This window comes from Pinus tabuliformis, chromosome 5_1 (assembly GCF_031772625.1).
Source record: "Pinus tabuliformis cultivar Carrire ecotype Pingquan chromosome 5_1, CPIR1, whole genome shotgun sequence".
Classification (NCBI taxonomy): Eukaryota; Viridiplantae; Streptophyta; class Pinopsida; order Pinales; family Pinaceae; genus Pinus; species Pinus tabuliformis.
In genome coordinates, this window is record NC_142305.1 from 294231977 (window position 1) to 294241310 (window position 9334).

The following is a 9334-nucleotide window of genomic DNA, read 5'->3' on the forward strand; positions in this document are numbered from 1 at the left end:
GGATGGCCTAAACTAGCGTCTACAACTTTTCAAGATTTCATTTGTAAATGCCACACATGGATTCAAAAAGATTGATGCATGGGTCGTAAAGGTATAAAAGATCCCTCGTCCCATTTGGAAAAGCCTCATTTCGAAGAAGCAAAGGAAGGAAATTTCAGTCCTATGTTTGGGTCACCTAAAGAAGATAGACTGTGGGAATATCCTGCCACTCAGGAACAACGCCACTCAGGAACAACCAGTCAGAGTGCTTACTCATGCCTATGCTCGCTCCCTATCTCAGCTTCTCATCTTCCATTTCTTACCTTTGATAGCTAAAAGAAAGCCAAGGAACCTTCCCATAAGTGAAGAGACATTCGCAGTCCCTTCTCTTGAAGATATTGTGCTAGACTCTTTGCAAAGTATCGACACTCCTTCGGAAGAAATTCCTGAGGATTCCCCTTCTGAAGGTAATCCCTGGTTTGATTTGGGAAATCCTAGTAAAGAATGCCTCAAAGAAACCCTCAACTAGAACCTCCATATCCATAACATGGCTAACGTTCCTCCTCCAAGTGGGAATCAACCTCTACTTCCCCCTCTAGGTGGGAATCAGCCTCCACCACCTCCTCTAGGCGGGAATCAACCCCCACCTCCTCTAGGAGCACTCCCTCCCTAGCTTGCACAGGATTCCGTAGCAGTACTTGGGAAGCAACATGCATTACCCAAGAATGTGGAAAGAGTATTGCCTAAATTCGACCCTGAGCTGGGAGACACTGCTGATAACCATATTCACTCTTTCTTCCTAGTCGTGCGCATGTTAGGGGTAGTTGATGAAGATGTGGTATGTCGCTTGTTCCCTTTTACTCTGATTGGTTCGGCTTCCACATGGTACTTTAGCTTTAGAATAGGATCAATCACCTCATGGGGTGCCTTTCAGCAGGCATTCTTAGAAACGTTTGGTGATGAAAAAACACCTACAGCCTTACTTTTAGAGCTATCCCATTTGAAAATGGACACCAAACAAAAGGTCAAGGATTTCAACATCTGGTTTAACACTTTGTTTAATAAGATCCCAGCTAATGCTAGACCTGCTGATGAAGTGCTCATGGAATTTTATATCACCGCTCTCCCTGTCCCTACTGTGATGTGGGTTAAGAGAAGTAATGCACAAAATTTACAAGGTGCTATCGATGAAGCAATAAAAGTCAAGAATGAAATGATAAGTCTCACAACATGTCATCATACAACCGAAGGGAAGAAAGCCTCTCAGTCATCCAAGAATAATAATGGGAGTGATAACAAAGTGGTTGAGGGCAAAGAAAGGGACACCACAGATGTGGAAGGTTTGCATCGGATCATTAAGAAACTGACAAACACAGTCATCGATATGAAAAGGAATTCTGGAGAGAGTACTAGTGGGAATGGAGGAGAGTATTACAATAGAAAACCCTTCAAACCTTTCTATCATAAGAAGACAGAAGGTGGTCAAGGTCAACTTGCGTTACCTGCTCCACCCAATGAAGGGAATTTAAATATGGAAGAGCTGGCTCTTATCAGATCGCTCCTTAATAGAGAAGAACCTATAGTGGAGCTGGAGCCAAAACAAGAAAATGAGGAAGAATATCAAGTAGAAGAGCCCTTGGACGAAGAATCTCAAATCAATGTACTGTGGGATTTCTATACAAATGAGAATGATGATGACGAAGGAGATAGTATGGCAGAAATCCACACTAATGAAATCCACACACGAAGTAAGGGGTCACTTGCAGGTGTGATGAAGCCTGTAGACCAGAAAAAGAAAGATGTTCACCTTTTGAAGGCACCTGATCCCAAATTTCCTGTTGAGAAGGGTAGGCCTAATGGTCAGTCCAAGAATACCCCAGTTGCAAACCATCCAGAGAAAGATAATACATCTCCCACTACAATGAAGGCGACTCAAAATGGTAAACTCCCACCTAAGAACAACAAAACTAGTATGTTTACTCTGCCCTATCCTGTTTATAACATTGATTACAATATTGTGGATGATCTTAAGAAATCTAGGGCTAATATCACATACTTTGATTTGCTAAAATTAACGCAGCAAAGAGATCTACTCCTGAAAGCTATGAATGAGCGGAACTGCAAAATTCCCACCATCCCAAGCAGCCAAACCAAGAAGTCAATGTCCAGACCTGTCAACACCTTCATTATAGCCCAAATATAATCAACTATGGAAGCCACTCTGTCTAGAATGAACAAAAAACCCCAAGATGCAGTGCAGCCATGATAGGGAGGAAATATAAATCCATGACTCCACCTTTCCTTGTCACATTTGAGATCCTCAACATGAACGTACGCAGTTGCTTGGTAGATTCTGGTGCCTCATCCACTATGATGCCTTGCGTTGTTGCCAAAATACTACATGCGATACCCGAGAAAACTGGGACTCGAATTATGCAATTGGACAGGACAAATGTGAAAGTGATTGGGGAATTGAAAGATGTGTTGATTCGGATGGCTGCCAAACCACAATACACACAAGTCATTGATATAGTGGTAGTCGATATACCCGAGGCTTATGGAATGCTGCTTAGTAGGGACTGGTCAACAAAACTGAATGGATATTTATCAACTGATTAGTCCCATCTCTTGTTTCCTCAGAAGGGGAAGGGTGATATGCTGAGAGTTGACCGAGAAAGATACAGGAAGTATGTGGTGACAGAATTAAACGACCCCAATGAACCTGTAATGTTTACCAATTATATTCTTGGGAATTATAGTTTCAATGTTTGTGCCACAGAAACCTATTTTGGAGAATTCCATGCAGAGACAGTTGAAGAAACTTTGATAAACACACAATTGGAAGCTCTCCCCTGTATTCCAACTGATGAACCACCTTGTATTTCATAGGAAGCAATTCAATTGATGTAACATTAGATTCTATATTTTGGACACTCTATTTTGATGGTTCTAACTGCCTTGAAGTTGTAGGTGCTGGAAGCATTCTCATTGACCCGCAAGGGAACCAACATATAATGGTCAATCGGTTGGAGATCGCGTGCACCAACAACATGACAGAATATGAAGGCTTTCTGCAGGGCCCGAAGAAAGCCATTGATATGAATGTAAAAAATCTTGAAGTTTTTGGTGACTCGCAGATAATTGTGGATTAGGTAAGGAAAAGGATACACTGCAATTCCCCACACCTGGTAAGGTACCAGCATGAGGTATGGAGCTTAATTGACAGCTTTGATTATTTTAATACCACATACACACCTCGAGGGAAAAACCAAGATGTTGATTTGATGGCTAGTATGGCTGCTAAACTTTTGCCTGATTTTAGATTGAAGAAGAATAAATGTTATGTTGAATTGATTTTCAGACCATCTGTGCCTGATAACATCTCAAATTGGCAGGTGTTCAAAGATGACGAGAAAATCCTTGAGTTCTTGCACTGTAAGAAGACATTCAAGAATGCAGTCATTGATGAAAAAGAGCATGATAGGCTTATGAACGAGAGGGAAGATGAGGAAAAGGATCATCCCAATGTGATTCCCAAGTCAGTTGTTAAGATGGAGCAATTGTATGAATTGCATGATAAATTCAAGAAGCTGACTAACTGAAAAACGCATAGCTCATCCATGAAGTATGAATCGGTCAACCTTGGACCCAAAGAAGACCCAAAAAATGTCAATCTGGGTTTGGGGTGCTCTCCACAAGAAAAGGTTGCATTTGTCAAGATATTTAAAGAATGCAAGGACGTCTTTGCATGGACATATGGAGACCTAAAAACATTTGATACCAGCGTTATGAAACATGTAATTCCTTTGGAAAAGGAGGCTAGGCCCTACTGAAAAAAGCTTCGTAAGATGCATCCAAGCCTAGAACCATTGGTGAAGAAAGAATTAAACAAAATGCTGGATCCTAAAATCATCTTTCCTGTCCAACACACACGATGGGTAGCCAATCTCATGCCAGTAAGAAAGAAAAATGGAGACATTAGGCTGTGTATTGATTTCAGAAACTTGAACAAAGCATCGCAAAAGGATAACTATCCTGTCCCTTCTATGGAACACATTCTTCGACGCGTTTCTGGGTCTGAAATGTTGTCCTTATTAGATGGGTTCTCAGGATATAATCAAGTATTGGTATCCAATGGGGATCAGCTTAAGACAACCTTCAACACTAAATGGGGCACTTACGCATATCGTAAAATGCCTTTTGGACTTATTAATGCGGGCGCTACATTCTAGAGAGCTATGGATATAGCTTTCCGAGGGTTGATTAACAAATCAGTAGTGGTTTACATGGATGACATCACTGTGTATTCATATCACAGAAGGGATCATATTTATCACCTGAAACATATTTTCGAAAGATGTCGAAGGTATGGAATATCGTTGAATCCCAAGAAGAGCGTCTTCGCAGTCACAGAAGGGAAACTACTGGGTCATATCCTCTCTAAAGAAGGGATTGTTATTGATCCTGAAAGAATAGAGACCATCATGAGAATACAACCCCCTACAAATAAAAGGGAAATGCAATCTTTCTTCGGGAAGATCAATTTCGTTAGAAAATTTGTCTCAGGTTTCGCGGAAATAGTGCGCCCCATGCAGCTAATGATGAAGAAATACGTTGTGTATAAGTGGAGTGATGATGCCAAGAAAGAATTTTGGTGAATCAAGGAAGCCATCGCAGAAGCCCTTGCATTGGTTAGCCCCAATTTTGGTAAGGAATTATTCTTGTACACATTTGCTTCTGATGTTTCATATGCCGCAGTACTCACTCAAAAAAATGATGAAGGCAATGAAGTCCCTATTTCTTATATGAGCTATAATCTTCAAGGGGCAAAACTAAACTACCCAGACGTGGAGAAACAAGGCTTTGTGGTTTTTAAAGCCGTAGAACACTTCTGCCCTTATTTATTAAAGGAAAGGACTAAAGTAGTTGTTCCCCATCCTGCTTTAAGAGCCCTCTTCGTGCAGAAAGAAATTGGAGAGGGAATTGGATAACCGCACTTCAAGAATTCGACCTCGAGATGAAGCCGGCAGAGATAGTTCAAGGGCAGGGACTGTGCAGGCTAGCAGTAGAAGCCTTAGCGGATAAAGAAGGGGCATCCGAAGAACTAGAAGCACAGAGAATGCAATATGCACAAGTAGAATTCAGGGAGGAACCCCTATGGATGAACGAGACGCTGATGTGCGAGCAGAAAACGTTGGAAGCCTTTTTGGATCTTGAGTCATGGTATTACGATATATGCTTATATCTAACACAGGGATCATGTCCTGAACACATGAATGCATCACAAAGGAGAGCGCTCAGATTGAAATCTAATCAGTATCATTTGGCCAATAACACATTATACAAAAAAAATTATGATGGAATCTGGCTGAGGTGTTTGGAAAAGGATGATGCCGACCATGTCTTGAAAGAAATGCATGACGGCTCAACAGGTGGTCACTATGGCAGAGATACCACTTCTCACAAAAATATTAAGAGCCAGATATTATTAGCCCACGGTGTTCAGAGACGCACATGCCTATGCTTGAAAATGCAAGGTGTGTCAAACTGGGGCAGGACGAGAAAGAAAACCAGTTGTCCCCCTTAGGCCCGTTATGATTTATCACCCATTCCAGCAATGGGGCCTAGATATCATAGGCGAGGTCACTCCAAACTCTTCACAGCATCATATGTATATACTCACAGCGATCGACTACTTCGCCAGATGGACCGAATCCGTCCCGCTTCAGAAGGTAAATGAAGACGAGGCAATATCATTTATTGAGAAATTCATTATCAACATGTATGGCATCCCTAACGCTCTCATATTTGATAATGCTTCTTACTTTTCATCACTGAAATTGACTGAACTTGCTATTGATAAATCAATTCACATAAGGTATGCATCAAACTATTACCCCCATGGAAATGGAGTTGCAGAATCCTCAAATAAGAACCTCATACACATAATCTGTAAATCTATCCCTGACAACCAGAAGAACTGGCACAATGCTCTAACAAATTCCCTTTGGACCGATAGGGTCACCCCTAAAGTGACCTTAGGAAACTCCCCATACTTCCTCGTCTATGGATAGGAAGCCATCTTGCCTCCAAATGTTACCCTTCCCTCTTTACAGCTCTCCCAATCCTCAAGAGGGACACCTTCAGCCTTACTTCAAGAAAGGATCAACCAATTAGTGAGGTTGGAGGAATTCAGAGATAAAGCCATAAATAAATCCAGAAATCACCAAATGATTGTGAAGAGGTGGTTTGATCGCCATCTGGCAGGATATAAAGATTATCAAATAGGAGAGCTAGTCTTGAAATGGGACAAGTTGAATGAGCCAAAAGGTAAACACATGAAATTCTAACACTTATGGCTGGGACCATTCCTAGTTGTGGAAAAAATTAGTCAGGGAAATTACAAATTGAAAAATTTACAGGGAGAAACTGAAAAAAATCCTTGTTAATGGCCAACATCTCAAGAGATACTTCCAGTAGCCACCACATGGTGGTTACCTCCTGATTAGGTTAGAATTCATTTCATTTTGTTGTTAGTTTAGTTACATTTCCGTCTTTTCCTTTCTTGTTTTTCTGCAAAGTTTATTTTCCTTCTGTTTTCAATTGCAATCCTTTTCAGTTAGCTGATTTCGGTCCTCCAGTCTCGTTTTTACCTTTTCAGATTGCCCCCATTCACCACCTTCAGCTTTTTCCTCCTTCATTAACCTATTGATGAGTCCACTAATCCCAAATCCATCATTACCTTGCAAATCAAACAAATTTTCAATGAGCCCATGAGAACTCGAAAGTCACTTGTGGAATTCCAATCGAAGCCATTCATTAGCTTGGGAACTAGGTAAGATCTATTGATAACCTAGATACTTGGAGCATGTAGGGGCATGTTTATAAAATAAAAAATGTGTAACTACAGTTGGACTGGCATGGAGGAACACTGCATTTTAAAATCCCACTCAGACCTAGCCTATACTTGCTTGTAAGGTTTGCAGTCATTCTCCATTGGTCCCATCCACCACACTAAGTTTTCCAATACCTGTCATCTACAAGTAAACATCCTTTCATGGGCTAAAATCACTATCATATACCCTGTGGCAAATCCAATTATGCTCTAGTCCTTGTGCCTGAAACTGGAAGGACTTATTTAAAAGAAAATGAAATGTCAAGTCCTTGTGCCAATCTGGAAGGACAGGTTTTTTGGGAAGCCGGTTAGAGTAGGGACTGTTGCTGGGCTCAGAGTACCGGTTGATACAGCAAGCCCAACCTTGCTTAAGCGGTTTAAAAATATGGCATGATCCATGATTGCGCCCCATTCAATCATATGAAAATATAGCATTGAAATTCTTATATAAAGTGTAGATAAACATATCCACATCAAGCTTGATGAGAAATAAAGAGCTAAGGCACACACCTAAACAGGTATTAACAGACCAGTGATGGCCCCGAAAGAATTTTTGAAAGTAGGAAACAGGTAAAGGAGGGTCAATAAATCCCATAATATTACCATTGGAGAATGCCTGTCAAAACCTTGCCAGTAGGTAGAAGCTATTTGTCTTTATCCCCCTATAGCAATTAATGTAGAAGTGGAACCCATGCCTATCCATCCATACAGTTTGCATTTCAAGTTTACCTTAACACCCTGATGTTCTATTGATCCAAGGTTTATTTGGAAACATAGATAATTGGTTCACCTAGCGGTTCGCCATTTGCTGTGGCCATAACCACCACCCCTGCCTCGGTAGCAATTTTGAATGGGTCCCCTAAAAGTTAATCTTTCAGCTCTTCGAACGATCTATTTTATCCCAGAGATTTTAACTCTTTGCCAAGTCAAATCTTCAGATTTTAAAATGGTTAAGGTCGCCTTAATAAATCCCTGCCGCATGATTCATCTATAACCCTCTCTAAGCCCTTCATTCATATCCTCATCGGGACCTATTTCAACCTATGAAACCTTCTATCGCATCATTATTTCCATCATAACTCTTTACAGCAGAAATACTTCACAAAACATGCATAAATCACCCCTTTTCACCTATCAGAATCAACACTAAGACCTGGTGCGTACCACTATACTCTGGACCGACGGCTTTATTAACCATATTATATACATATCAAATTTGGAGCCCCATCACATATCACAATCGGCCAGGTCCAAGGCTTATATATATATAGAGCACCACTATCTACCAAACCCGCCGGTGGTATTAACATATATGTGTGTGTATGTGTGTGTGTGTGTTGCGTCTGGAGCCATATCACATATCGCAATCGGCCAGGTCCAAGACCTATATATATGGCACGCCACTGTCTACTGGAGCTGCTGAAAATTATGAATCCAGGTATATAATATTTCAAGTCCAGCCTTATGGCCGGACACGCGTTTCCTGCATATTCCTCTGTTTTTTGAAAATTATTGAGGTCAGGGCTTTTCAAAGGGAAGACATACATTGCGGACCTGCCAGGACTATTAAGGGTAGTATATATATATCTATATATATATATATATATATATATATATATATATATATATATATATATATAGATATATATATATATATATATATATATATATATATATATATATATATATATATATATATATATATATATATATATATATATGTATGTATGTATGTATGTATTTCGGGTCTGCCTTCCCCAATCGCTTATCACAATCGCCGAAGCCCGAGGGTTACGCAGTTAGCAAAGGGGTGATGACCGGACCCGGCGATAATAATATGCCCAGATACATAATATTTGAAGTCCGGCCCTATGGCTCGGCCGCGGGGTTTTCCCATGTATTCCCTTGTATTTTCAATAAAACGTTCTGGACCCAATTTTCAAAGGAGAGTGTTATACTGTGAACCCGAAAATATTATTAACCCAGCTCATATGTATTTTGGGTCCGCCTCCCCAATCACTTATCACAATAGGCATAGTTCATTGTTTATATATAAAGCGATTTGTGATACAGCGGACCCGCCGATAATTATAGGCTCCGGTATGTAATTTTTGAAGTCTGGTTTTATGACCTGGCTATGGGTTTTCACGTATATTCCTGTGTATTCAATAAAATGTTGTGGTCGCAATTTTTAATGGAAAATCCTATATGGCGGACCCAATAAGGTATGATATCCTGTATATAATATTTCAAGTCTAGATCTCGGATCCATTTATGTGATATATGATGATTTTCCATGTAAATCAAGCTTACGCTTGCGGGACTTAATTAATGCGTGAATTAAAAAACAAGGGGCCGATTCTTTCACATTTGCTCCCGTTGATCTTATAAATGTTTAATGAAGACAAGGCTTATGTTTTTCAAGCATTTCTATCATATTTTCATAGGCATAACTGATGT